The sequence below is a fragment of the Dama dama genome, chromosome 23 (genome assembly GCF_033118175.1).
Source record: "Dama dama isolate Ldn47 chromosome 23, ASM3311817v1, whole genome shotgun sequence".
In the NCBI taxonomy this organism is placed as follows: Eukaryota; Metazoa; Chordata; class Mammalia; order Artiodactyla; family Cervidae; genus Dama; species Dama dama.
Window position 1 is genome coordinate 34,107,264 of NC_083703.1, and position 14,443 is coordinate 34,121,706.

Here is a 14,443-nt window from a genome sequence, read left to right on the forward strand (position 1 = left end):
CTCGGTGAGGTTGGTGGGGAGAGGGGAGCCGCGGGCGGAGGGCAGGTCGGGGCATCGCTGCACAAAGGCGCCCGGGGCCGGGGCTGCGGGGCCGGGGGAGGCGTGTGCGGGCGCGCGGCGACGTCGGGGTGCGCGAGGTGCGGCCGGGGGCGCGGCCGGCGGGGTCCGGGCGCCGGGCGGGCGCGGGGCGCTGGGCGGCTGCCGGCCGCTCGGCCGACGTGGGCGACGGGGTTTTAAATGGCTGGAAGTTGTGGCTCCTCTGCCCCCCGGGTTTGCTGACTTCCTGTGAGAGGGCAGTGCCCGCCGCCCCGCCCCCAGGAAGGAGGGTGGCGGGCTGTGTGTGTGTGTGTGTGTGTGTGTAAAAGGCTGGCGTTGCCGCCCTCCTTTCTGGCCTCCCGCCGGCGGCGAGCCCGCTCCTCAACTGCTGCAGGGGGTGCATCCCCCGCCCGCCCAGCAGCCCCAGGAGCCGACCTGGGGCTCCTCGAAGATTATTGATCCACCCAGACTGGGCATGGGGGCTTCTGCAGCTTCTAGAGGGGCCCCGCCCCTGCTCAGTGGGCATCTGCTTCTTTCTAGCCCTTCTGCGAGGATTCTTCTCCACGGTTTTTAATTGCAGGAACCCTCTGCGCTCTTCTCGGGTGTGTGTGAGTGTGTGTGTGTGGATTGTCTTCTAAGGATGACTGTCCTTGACGTGTGGCGTCTGAAGTTACCGCAGACCCTTTGACACGAAAAGGCCACAGGGTCATTCTCAAGGCGTGGTGATGTTTTCCTCCTGACGGCAGCCACCGTTTTCCAGGCACTTGCCAAGGCGAGCGTGTTCAAAGCGTGGTTGTATGAAAGTTCTGATGTGTCTCCAAGTGAAGTATTTGTTGTCGGGACAGGCTGTTAACATTCGTGTTGCTTTATGGTTAATTAGGACTTGGGAGGTAATTTTTAAAAAGATTTGTTTACGTTATTTTGAGCTGTGCTGTCTTTTCGTTTGTTGTGCGCAGGCTTTCTCTAGTTGCGGGAAGCAGGGGCAACCGTTTGTTGTGGTGAGTGGTCTTCTCTTTGCTGTGGCTTCTCTTGTGTTCTCTGGGCTCTACGGTGCGGGCTTCAGTAGTTGGGGCAGGCAGTTGTGTCTCAAGGGCTTAGTTGCTCCGCGCGGCCTGTGGGATCTTCCGGGACCAGGGATCCAACCCGTGTCGCCTGCATTGCAAGGCGGATTCTTATCCACCAGACCACAAGGGAAGCCCGGGAGGTAGATTTTTTTGAACATTTAGGCATGTGTTCCTAACGCGAGGTGTATACGGGGAGGAAGGAAGGAACTTTGAATGAAGAGCCCACTCGGGTTCTGATTAAGATTGTGCCACTCGACTTCTGAAGGTGAGACCTTGAAAGACTCTGAATGTTATGGTGAAAGATGGCTCAAAAACGTCCAGCTCCTGGCCACGCCTCTTTTATACCCAAATGCTGGGAAATGGTGGCCTGGAGGTGGATCTGTATCCAGTGTTCCTTACCTGATCTGCAGGAGGGTGCGTGACAGGTCGGGATGTCTTTTGTGTTATCTTTTGGTCGGAGTAGGTGGTCTGGCTGCTGGGGTCAGTATTTCTCTCTTTCTCTCTGTTTTAAAAAATGTCTTGGAAATGTTTCTGAGCACAGTTTGGCTTGACCCAGGCTCTAAAGACTTGCCGCTGAGTGGGGCAACTGGAAGAACCTGAGGAGCTGGGCATGTCGGTGTGACCCCTGGTTGCAGGAAGCTCTGCTGTTTTGGAAAGGGACTCTCTGGGGAAAAATGAGTTAAATGAAGTCTAATGTACCATATTGCATGCGCATGCCCCAGTATGGGGTGGTAGGTTTCTGTTCCTACTTTATGGAGGACAGAAGTTGGAGAAGATTGCTGAGGCACTGATTCTTAATGTGATGCCATCTGTATAGAGTGGTTGTCCATATATAGTCAATATTTTATGTATCTTTAGTTTTTTTTTTTTTTTTTACACGCTACACTAACTGTTGTGAGGCACAAGTGAAAATATATAAATGCCACAGAAAAACAGTGTATTATTTGTAGTCAGTCATTTGGTGGTTCTTTCATTAATGAGAAAGTATCTGCTGAGTGCTCTTTTTAAACTAGGTTGACAGAAAATGTGTTTTATGAATGTAAAGTACTTCAAGTGATGCAGTTGACAATTCTGAGAATAAAAGGGTAACGAACAGTTTAAGTTAATTAAGACAGTGAATATGATGCTGTGTAAAATTACTAAGGGGTAGCTTCCCTGATGGCTCAGCTGGTAAAGAATCCGCCTGCAGTGTGGGAGACCTGGGTTTGATCCCTGGGTTGGGAAGATCCCCTGGAGAAGGGAACAGCTACCCACTCCAGTATTCTGGCCTGGAGAATTCCATGGACTATATAGTCCAAAGGGTTGATAGGAGTCAGATACGACTGAGCCGACTTTCACACTCACACACTCATTTATGCGTGTATGAGAAAACCGGTGCTAGGAATAAGCAGTTTAAGGTAAATCTGCCTAAAGTGGGCATTACAGTTTTATAGTAGTGGGAAAGAAGAGTGAGATTAAACTTTTATCTCGTATAGAATAGTTTTAGTTGTACTTGCAAGTATGCATTGTTTTGTTGAATGAATCAGAAGTGAAAAGGCAGGATGGTACCACATAGCATCATTGTGCTTCAAAATCATGCTCTTTTGAGGAACCAGTTGGGCTGCTATCTTTGTGGTTTCTTTAATTGTTAACTGTTCTGATTGTGCCACATCCTCATTTTTGGATGGTTTTGCAGTGATTCAGACATTTTCCTGTTTTACTGACTTAATATTTTGCAGTTTCAGTGTGCAGTTGACCAGTCTTTTAATTGAACTGAACTACCTCTCTAAGCACCCCTTGCCTTGATAATCTGCTGCTGCTAAGTCGCATCAGTCGTGTCCGACTCTGTGTGACCCCATAGACGGTAGCCCACCAGGCTCCCCCGTCCCTGGGATTCTCCAGGCAAGAACACTGGAGTGGGTTGCCATTTCCTTCTCCAATGTGTGAAAGTGAAAAGTGAAAGTGAAGTCGCTCAGTCGTGTCCGACACTTAGTGACTCCATGGACTGCAGCCTACCAGGCTCCTCCGTCCATGGGATTTTCCAGGCAAGCGTACTGGAGTGGGGTTCCATTGCCTTCTCCCTTGATAATCTAGTGCTTCTCAAATTTTAGTGTACGTGGGAATCACCTGAACTTCTTAAGCCCCATGTAGTACCAGTGCTGCCAGGACCTCAGACTACTGCTGTCACGTGGAAATGTGATGCCTGTCACCTTTGTAATGCTCAAGTTTTTAGTACTCACATGATAAGTAAGAAAGTTACAAAGAAGCCATGAAATAAATCTTACTTTCATTTTGTCTATATGACAGCTTCAGACTCCCATGTGTGTTTTACACTTAGAGCACGCCTCAGTTTAGGTTAGCCACAAATTTCATGCTCAGTAGGCGCATTGGTTAGCAGCGGCTGCTGTGTTGAACAGCGGTGGTTCTGGAGTCTGCAGTCTAAATCACTGCTCTTCTAAGGGCGCTTTCAGATTGGCTGTATCAGCAACCCTTGGGAACCTGTTAGAAATGCACATTTTTGGGCCCCACCTCAAACCTGCTCTCATTGGAATATCTGGGATTTCATTAATCTGCAGCATATGACTACAGAATGTGTATGTGGTGTTTTGGATATGATCGCAGAACAGGAAAAGTTCATTAGGGGAAAATTAAGGAATATGATCATTATTGTCAGTATTGGTTCATGGAGTGTGATGAATATACTGTACTAACGTAAGATGTTTGCAGCCGGGGGGAACAGTGTACAGGGTATATGGGAACTCTGTACTATCTTTGCAGTAAATCTGTGAATATAAAACTCATCTAAAAGAACATGTTTTTAGTTGTTTTTTTTTTTGCCATGCTGTGTGGCAGACCCAGTGTTGAACCGGTGCCCCCTGCAATGGACGCTCAGAGTCTTAACCACTGGACCATCAGGAAAGTCCCAAGAATGTGTTTTTTTTTTTTTTTTTAAGAAGCTCTCTGGGTGATGCCGTCTTTCACTAAAAGTGAGACGCAGTGATCTGGATCACTAAATATGACCTGCAGTACTATAGTTTGGGTGGGCAGGATGGAGGTTACTATTAGGTCTCCTAGGGTAATAATAGTATTTTTGTATTAAGAGCTAACACTTACAAAGCACTTAACATGTGCTAGGGATTAAACCAAGTGCTTTATGCATATTTACTTGTTTAACTCTCCCAATATGTGATATATACTATTAATCAGCTCCCTTTCACAAATGGAAAAAACACTGAGGCTCAGAGAAGTCAGGTGCCTTGTCTGAGGTTACAGGGCTAGCCAGAGGCAGAAGAGAAACAGGGACATTTGACGAGGGGCTCATTTTATTTTATTTATTTATTTATTTTTATATTGCAGTGTTGTATCTTTATTATTATTATTATTTTTTTTATTAGTTGGAGGCTAATGACTTCACAACATTTCAGTGGGTTTTGTCATACATTGATATGAATCAGCCATAGAGTTACACGTATTCCCCATCCCGATCCCCCCTCCCGAGGGGCTCATTTTAAAAGCAGTCAGTTCAGTTGTGAGTGTTCTCTTCAAGTAAGTGATAATTAATGTGAATGTTCTGTATCATGCATTCCAGTTTACAAAGTACTTTTTCTCTTTGCATTTTCATAAGGATCTTTTGAGGTGTGTCTTGTTTCTTTTGTTTTATAGATAGTTCAGGTCAGTTCAGGCCTGTGAGCTGCTAAATGGCAAGCCCTGATTTAAATTTCAGTCCTTCAACCCTGAGTCTGTGCTTCTTCACCACTGGAGAATTCAAACTATTAATACATTTTGGAGTTAGAGCAGTATCTTTAAAAGTTATGCTGAAAATTGCCTGTATGTTGCTGTATATTACTGGTTTGTTTTAAAAAATAGTTTTATTGAGTTACAGTATACATACACTAAAAGTCAACAATAAAACGGTGTGAACAGCAACATCGCTTAGCATTATTCTAAGCAAAACAAGCCAGACATTGAAGGTTATATACTGTATATGGTTGGTGCTTTTCTGTCTCCATTTGGTTTCCTTGAGGAAGCTGTGATTAATGCAATGCTTTTTTATCATGCTTTATAGTTTACTAAGTACTTTTTCATGTTTTCTCTACCCATTCTCACAGGGATCTTCTGAAGTTTGTGTTGTTTCCTGTTTTACAGAGGATTGTACCACAGTTGGTTTAGGCATTCACCAGTTGATAGGCCTCTGGGTCATTTCCAGTTTCTGGCTGTTAGGAATAAAGCTGTTATGGATGTTCATGTAAGGCCTTTGCAAAGATTTATGCTTTCATTTTTCTTGGATAAATACCTAGAAGAGGAATTGCTAGATCATATATTAAATGTATGTTTAACTAAGAAATTGCCAAAGTGCTTTCCACAGTAGCGGTACTGCTCTGCGTTACCACCAGCAGTGAATGAGAGTTCCCAGTTGCTGGTATCCTTGCCCTGCAAAACATCCTTCATATGTATTTAAAGCCATTCTGGTAGGGGCGTAGTGATATACCTGGTGTTTTTTTTTTTTTTTTTCCCACTATTTATTTATTTTTGGCTGCCTCAGTGTTAGTTGCGGCAGGCAGGGTCTTCATTGCGTTGCGCAAGCACCACAGCCCTGGCCTCAGTAGTTGCGATGCACTGGCTCTCTAGCTGAGGCTCTCGGGCTTAGTTGTCTGGTGGCATGTGGTACCCTAGTTTTCCCACCAGGGATTGAACCCGAGTCTTCTGCACTGGAAAGCAGATTCTTAACTACTTGACCTCCAGGGAAGTCCCTGATACCTGGTGGTTTTCATTTGCCTTATTAGAGTTTTGTTTAACAGCTTTATTGAGGTATAATTGCTGTAAAATAAACTGGACTTATTTTAAGTGTGCATTTTGATGAGTTTTGACATAGGAGTAGGCCTGTAAAATCATCACCATTTTCAGGATAGCAAACATACCCATCTCTCACCTCCTAATTTCCTTAAGCCGAAAGGTAATTCATTGCTCTCGTTCCCTGTTAACCATTTCTGTGTGTTTCTGATCTGCTTTCTGTCACTATTTATTACTTAGCATTTTCTAGAATGTTATTTTTTCACTCAACAAAATTATCTTGAGATTCATCCAGTTTGTTGTGTATATCAGTAGTTTGTTCCTTTTTATTGCTGAATGATATCCCATCGTGTGGATATTACACAATTTATGTGGTCACCTGTTGGTGATCATTGGGTTGCTTCCAATTAGGGGCTGTTACAAATAAAGCCACTGTGTACATTCATGGACAGGTCTTTATATGGACATGTGTTTTTATCTTCTTTGGTAAATACCAAGGAGTAGAATCCCTGGGTCATATGGTTGATGTATATTTCAAGGTTTTAAGAATCTGCCCAGCTTTTCCCAAAGTAGTTGTACTGTTCTACAGTAGTAGAACAGTATTATGTCTACCAGCAGTATGTCAGAATTCTGGTTGCTCCACATTCTCAGAAATACTGGTATGGTCAGCCTTTTAATTTTAGTCATTCCAGTAGATGTGTGATGTTATTTGTGTTTTTAATTTGCATTTTCCTAAGGACTAAAGATTTTGGGCATCTTTTCATAGACTTCTTTACAATCTATAAATCCTCCTCCTTGGATATGAATACTTGTCCATTCTTATCTTTTGCCCCCTTTTTATTGGGTATTTGTAGTCTTATTGACTTCTACAGCTTTTGTGTATTCTGTCTATGTGTTCTTTGTTGGAGATAAGTTTGTGTCTGAGACATTTGTGACTATGTTCATAAGGGATATTGGTCTGTAGTTTTTCTCTTTTATAACTTCTTTTTCTGGTTTTGGCATGAAGACACGCTGACTTCATAGAATGAATTGGGATGTCTTTTCCCTCTGTTTCAATTTTCTGTAAGAAGTTTGTTTAGAGTTAGTATTGTTTTCCTTCCACTTTGGTAAAATTCACCACTGGAGCCATCTTGGCCAGGAGTTTTCTTTGTGGGAAGATTTTTATAGACAGATTCAATTTATTTAAAACACATAGAATGATTTAGGTTATCTGCTTCTTAAGCAAGCTTTGGTAATTTGACAAATGTATCTGGTTCATCTAAATTGATGAATTTATCAACATAAAGCTGTTCATAATATTCTCTTATCTTCGTTTTATTTTTTATTTATTTATTTATTTTTTTAAAGATTTATTTATTTGGCTGTGTAGGGTCTTGCTTGCAGGACATGGGCTCTTTTGTTGCTTCTCATAGTACATGGACTTCCTTGCCCTGGGGCATGTAGGATCTTACTTCCCCAACCAGGGATTGAACCCACATCCTCTGCATTGCAAGACAGATTCTTAACCACTGGGCCACCAGGGAAGTCCTCTTATCTTCGTTTTAATGTCTTTAAGGTGTATAGTTATATTCCTTGTTTCATACGTAATGCTGGTTATTTGTGTTTTTTCTTTTTAGTTCTTGATCAGTTTGGCTAGAGGATTGTCAGTATTACTGATCTTTTTGAAGAACCAGCTTCTGGTTTTCATTGATTTCCTCTGACATTTTTCTGTTTTCTCGTTTACTGATTTTTGCTCTGATCATTGTCATGTCCTTTCTTCTGCTTGCTTTGGGTTTAATTTGCTCTTCTTTAGTTTCTTGCAAGCTTACATCACTGATTTGAGACCTTTTTCTTTTATGATTGTTGGCATTTGGCATATAAATTTCCTCTGAGCACTGCTATAGCTGCATTCCACAAACTCCGAGATGTCACCTTTTCATTTTCATCCAATTCAAATCTCTTATTTGATTTTTCATTTGATCTATGGGTTATTTAAAAGTATGTTGTTGTGGAGTTGCCAGAGTACATTATTTATGTTATTCCAGTCCTTACAGATTTATTAAGATTTGTCTCATGGACTAGAATATAGTCAACAGAAAATGCATGTTTATAAGAAACTACTGAACCTAGCTGTACCATTTAGCATTCCCACTAGTACTGAATGTGTGTCTAGTTGTTGGTATCTTTGTCAGCCCTTGATATTGTCTTTGTTTTTAAAAGATAACTTTATTCTAATTGGTGGGTAGTAATACCTTGTTTTGATTTTAGTTTGCATAATTGGTTTTCTAATGTTTTGTAAAACAATTTAAATATGAATGAGAAGAGTCATGTTTTTTATTTTTCCTTCCATGTTTTTATGTTACAGGACAGGAACCTGTAAGATAGCAGTCCCTAACCTTTTGGGCACCAGGGGTTGGTTTCATGGAAGACAGTTTTTCCACAGACCTGAGCAGGGTGGTGGGGGCAGTGGTGTTGAGGCGGTAACGTGAGCCATGGGAAGCGGCCGGGTTCCTGTCTGCAACCTGGGCATTGGTGGCAGAAGTAGTTCATCACTGTCTGTGTGCTACAGAAGTGCTACTTTTCAGTTTTATAAAAGACTGAATGTTTATCTGCCTTTCAGTATTTACTTTTTAAGAGGATCTGTGAAAGCTGTGTGAGGATTGAAGTGATTTTTATAGTTTTGGGGTAGACTTGTATAAACCGATTTAAATTATAGTCTCCATTTTACATTCCCACCAGCAGTGCACATGAATTCCAGTTTCTCCACCTCCTCACCAACACTTGTTATTTCTGTTGTTATTTTTACAGTAGCCACTCTCATGGATGTGGCGTGGTGTCTCATTGTGGTTTGGATTTGCATTTGATTTGCTTATTGGCCATGTGTGTATATTCCTTGGAAAAATGTCTATTCAGGTCCTTTGCCTACCTGACTTTGCTAATTGCAATTTAATTTGAAGTAGATTGACATAATTTAAGCTTTATAATGAGTACTTTTTTCTTTTTTTTTAAGTAAGTTACTGATGTCTGACTAGACCTTTGCAATGACCACACCATAATAATCACTATATTTGTGCTTTTGTTTTGTGAGCTATATGTTTTTGTTTTTTTAAGCATGGAATTAGGTTGAATGTAAATAGTCATTTCAGAGATTAGGAGGGTAATGTGTATAGTTGCAGAGGAATATTTGAGTTGGTCAGGGCAGGGTGGCAGTTAAGGCTTGGGTAACCAGTGGAGTCCTGAAGTGAGTGGAGTTTTTCTACTAATGTGAATTATTAGAGGATTAGAGGTCCTATAAAACTTTGTAAAGACCAAGTTTATGATTTTCTCTTTAACATGTAACAATGATTAGTGACGTGAACTGAGACCCTGGGCAATGGGTGCTTCCCCAGAGGGAAATCAAGGTGTTACAACAAGCACAGTGGGTGGGGTGCCAGAGAGGCAAGATGAAAATTATGTGAACTGTAAAACCGATCTTTTTTTTTTTAAGCTGGTTAGTTAATTTGGCTACGCGGTGCTCATGGCTTGCAGAATCTCAGTTCCCTGACCAGATTGAACCCCGGGCCATGGCAGTGAAATCCTGGGATTGTAACCACTAGGCCACTGGGGAACTCCCATAGTTGATTATTTTAGAAAATTCTTAGTGAAAAATTAAAATGTGGGACTCAGGTGTTCAGGAACTAGGAGGAAGAATCCATAGACTGGAGTGCATGTAGACGGGAGTGAGAGCTGAAAAATGTGGAAGCCGAATGTTGATCATAGTTCAGTTCAGTTCAGTCTCTCAGTTGTGTCTGACTCTTTGCGACCCCATGAACTGCAGCACGCCAGGCCTCCCTGTCCATCACCAACTCCCAGAGTTTACTCAAACTCATGTCCACTGAGTCGGTGATGCCATCCAACCATCTCATCCTCTGTCGTCCCCTTCTCCTCCTGCCCTCAATCTTTCCCAGCATCAGGGTCTTTTCAAAAGAGTCAGCTCTTCGCACCAGGTGGCCAAACTATTGGTGTTTCAGCTTCAACATCAGTCCTTCCAATGAACACCCATGACTGTTCTCCTTTAGGATGGACTGGTTGGATCTCCTTGCAGTCCAAGGGACTCTCAAGAGTCTTCTCCAACACCACAGTTCAAAAGCATCAATTCTTCTGCACTCAGCTTTCTTTATAGTCCAACTCTCACATCCATACGTGACTACTGGAAGAAACATAGCCTTTACTAGACGGACCTTTGTTGGTAAAGTAATGTTTCTGCTTTTTAATATGCTGTCTAGGTTGGCAACCCACTCCAGTACTCTTGCCTGGAAAATCCCATGGACAGAGAAGCCTGGTAGGCTGTAGTCCATGGGGTTGCAAAGAGTTGGACACGACTGAGCGACTTCACTCACTCACTAGGTTGGTCATAGAGGAGTGGTTTTAAAGGTTAATGGGGAGCTACTATTCTATAGTTAGCGTTTGATGACACAGACTGTGAAGGAAAAGGAAGTTTAACCTGTTGCATCAAGCAAATATTCTGTTTCTTAGTCTTTTTAATGAGTTTTTTACCTTTAGACTATCCTCATGGTATCCTATGTCATCTCATTAAAATTCTTTGTGTGTGAATGAATCTGAAAGGATTAAAAGCCAGTTGAATGGTTTTTAGTATGAAAGGGCTTGATCAGAACTGTTTAGTAGAGTACTGAATTTACAAATTTTTTGGGAATACAGTAGGCTCCTCATTTTCTGCTCTGTCATTTGGGTCAGTATTTATATTTCCATGTATAAGATGAGGTCACTTTAGAATGGACCTGGAGCTGTAACAACCACTGATAATGGAGAACTCCTAGTACCTCTTAAATGTAATTTGTGTTTTGATGAGAAAAGCATTATATAAAAGTAAACAGCAGATGGATTGTAAGTTTATTTAAAGTGGGACAGCATAATGTAAGTTACGTTCATAGCAATGTCAGGTATGCATGATACCACTTTCAGTTTGAGTTACAGTTTAAGAAGACAGTTATCTAATGATAGGAAGCATTGAAGCCAAGCACATAAAAGCCAGGTTGGGAGAATGTCACTACAGGCTCCAAGCTCATCTTGTATATTTCCTGCCCCAGCCCTTGAATCAGTTATTTCTCCAAAAAGCCTTGGTCCTTTTGTTTGGAGAATGGTATCAGAGACCAAGTCTGAGCGCTGTGTGTGCTTGTTGCTGCTCAGGTGTCCTTTCTGCTGACAGCAGGGTTTGTGTGTGGTGTACTAAGCAGTGTAGACATATGTCTGTAATACATATTTGTGTAATCTGAATCTGTGGTAAACAAAGGGAGTTCACATTTCTGTTTCCAGGTCTAATCCATTATCACAGAATCATTCTAGCTTTCTCCCTTGGGTGTCTATAAATTCATATTCCAACATTGGGAAACTTGGCTCCCACCATCTATGTTCTGTATACTTAATTACTCAATTCCAGTGTGCATATGCGCATAGCAGTATCGGAATTTTTAATTCATACCCCTACAGGAAATGTTGTTTATGTGTTAGCTATATGCAGTTCCTTTGTGTTCTTACAAACCTGACTTATTTCCACAGTAAGTGACGTCAGCCTCTGCCTCCATTCCTGCTCCGTTCAGTGAGGTCATTCCATATATGTGTAATACTGTTCCACCATCGAGTCACATCTGCTTACCTGCTGGGATCCCTCTACCTCCGAAATGATTGTTTAGAATTTGCAAACATTGGAATACATGCTTGTGTTGTAAAGATGAATGGGTTTTGACAAGTGCATAACATATTGTGTACACCATTACAACATTATACAAAATAGTTTATTGACCTGAAAGAATCCACAGTGCTTCACCTGTGGAACCCTCCCTCCCTGCTTCCCACCCCTAGCAATCACCGTCTCTGTGGTTTTGACTTTTCCAGAATGCCACACGATAGAATCATTCTATATGTTGCCTGTTTGGTCTATGTATTTTTCTTTCACTTAGCAAAGTATATCTAAGACTCACCTCTGTCTTCATAGCTCAATAGCTCTTTTCTTTTTATTACTGAATAGTAATAAAAGGTCCATCTAGTCAAGGCTGTGGTTTTTCCAGTAGTCATGTATGGATGTGAGAGTTGGACTGTGAAGAAAGCTGAGTGCAGAAGAATTGATGCTTTTGAACTGTGGTGTTGGAGAAGACTCTTGAGAGTCCCTTGGACTGCAAGGAGATCCAACCAGTCCATCCTAAAGGAGATCAGTCCTGGGTGTTCATTGGAAGGACTGATGTTGAAGCTGAAACTCCAATAGTTTGGCCACCTGGTGCGAAGAGCTGACTCTTTTGAAAAGACCCTGATGCTGGGAAAGATTGAGGGCAGGAGGAGAAGGGGACAACAGAGGATGAGATGGTTGAATGGCATCACTGACTCGATGGACTTGGGTTTGGCTGAACTCTGGGAGTTGGTGATGGACAGGGAGGCCTGGCGTGCTGTGCTTTATGGGGTTGCAAAGAGTCGGACACGACTGAGCGACTGAACTGACTGACTGAAAAGTATTGTTTGTCTGGCTGTCTCACGGTTTATCCTTTCTCCTGTTGAAAGACATCTTGATTGCTTCCAGTTTTGGGCAGCTGCTCTGAACATTTGCATGCAGGACTTTCTGTAGAAATAAGATTTCAAATCATCAACCTTGATGCTAGATTGTGTGGTAAGACAACATTCATTTGTGTAGAAACTGTTAAATGACTTCGAAACTGGCTCCACCCTTTTGCATGCCCACTAGCAGTGAGTGAAAGTTCCCATTGCTCTACATCCGTATCAGCGTTTGGTAGTGTCAGTTTTTTGGATGTTAGCCATTCTAATAGTGGTACAGTGGTATCTCATTGTTTCAGTTTGCTATTCCCTAATGACACAAAGTTGAGTATTTTTTCATGTGCTTATATTCTTTCATGATGTGTCTTTTCAGCTTGTTTTCCTTTAAAAAATTTGGTTCTTTTGTTGAGTTTTAAGAGTTCTGTGTATGTTCTGGATAAAAGCCCTTCATCAGACATTTTCTCCTTGTCTGTGGTCCGTGTTTTCATTTTCTGTATCTTTCACGGAGCAGAAATTTGTAATTTTAATAAGGTCCTCTTTAATTTTCTCTTTCATGAATTATGCATTTGGAGGTACATTTAAAAATTCATCATCAAACCCAAGGTCATATTAGTTAGTTAGTTAAGTCTCTCAGTCGTGTCCAACTCTTTGCGACCCCGTGGACTGTAGCCCACCAGGCTCCTCCGTCCATGGAATTCTCCAGGCAAGAATACTGGAGTGGGTTGCCATTTCCTTTACCAGGGGATCTTCCTGATCCAGGGATCAAACCCAGGTCTTCCACATTGCAGGCAGACGCTTTAACCTCTGAGCCACCAGGGAAGCCCTAAGGTCATATTACTTCCTTTTAAAATTGGAATATTTTGGGAACTTCCCTGCTCTTCCAGTGGTTAAGAATCTGCCTTGCAATGCTGGGGTCAGGGGCTCAATTCCTGGTTGGGGATCTGTCCCAGTTAACCATAGAGCAGCTAGACCTGAGCCCTGCAATTTAGAGAGTCCATGCCCAGCAATGGCAGGGTCCTGCATGATGCATCGAAGATCTGTGTTGCAACTGAGAACCCAATCATCCAAATAAATAAATATTTAAAAAATAAATTGGAATATTTTCCCACTCTTGTAACAATCCAAGAAAAATGTCTTAGGTCCCCCTCATTTCTGACTAAGGAAGACTGCCTGGCATAGATCTTTCTGAAATACTACATGCAAGTATCACTTTTATTAAAATATGCTTGCTCTCTGAAATACTTCTTTTGTTGTTTCCTCATTTTTGTTTCATATTTAAATCTGGTTTTGAATTTCCTTTATCAGTTTCTGCTTGACTGTGTTTTCTACTGCTTTCCAGTTAACTGATTATTTCCTGTATCCTTCCTGCTGTTCCTATTTTTGCTGTTTCTTTATGACCAGAATAGTTTATGATAGCAATCAGTATATTTTGCTTGTCTTCTTTAGGCCTAAAGAAATACCTTATATCCTGTACATTTTTATTCTTAGAAAACAGGGATCGCGCATTCAGAAGAAACCTTAGGATCCCTGTCATGGCCTATGGTTTCTTGTTAAGTGAATGATTTAAAGAACTATTTGGTGAAATACTTTCTTATTCTGGAACTTATGCTGGAGTTGTTTTTAACTTTTTTGTTGTGCTCATTAAGGTTTATTTGATTTCTTTAGTAGAGGCCTATTCAGGGAGTGTTAAACAAGTACTTGTAAAGCTGCTGGAGGACTTCCATGTCAAGAATTGGTGCTTAAATTGTGGTATTTTTAAGTGGATTGATACATATGTGAGGCTGTATTAGCATTTTGTTGTTCATGGTATTAAAATTGTTAAACGTGTAGTACATATGTATCAAACTTAAATCGTAAGGTCGTTAATTATGGATACATTTATCACAGTCCTCTTGAGACTTTGTTTACTTGTTTACTTCCTGTTGTACAGGTAAGGATCTTATTCTGTGAGATGTAGTTGATTAAAGCAGATGTCCTGGGGGTGGAAGATAGCATTTGCTGAGCTATGTAATTTGTGCTGGGAAAGAAATGAGAAAAATTGTAGACAGAAAGGA

The 14,443-nt window shown here is 41.6% G+C and overlaps 1 protein-coding gene across 2 annotated transcripts in view; it reads left to right on the top strand.

The window, feature by feature from the left end:
• ARHGAP12 (Rho GTPase activating protein 12) overlaps positions 1–14,443 on the top strand; it is a 116,196-nt gene that overhangs the window by 180 nt on the left and 101,573 nt on the right. The gene's annotated exons all lie outside the window — the stretch shown is intronic.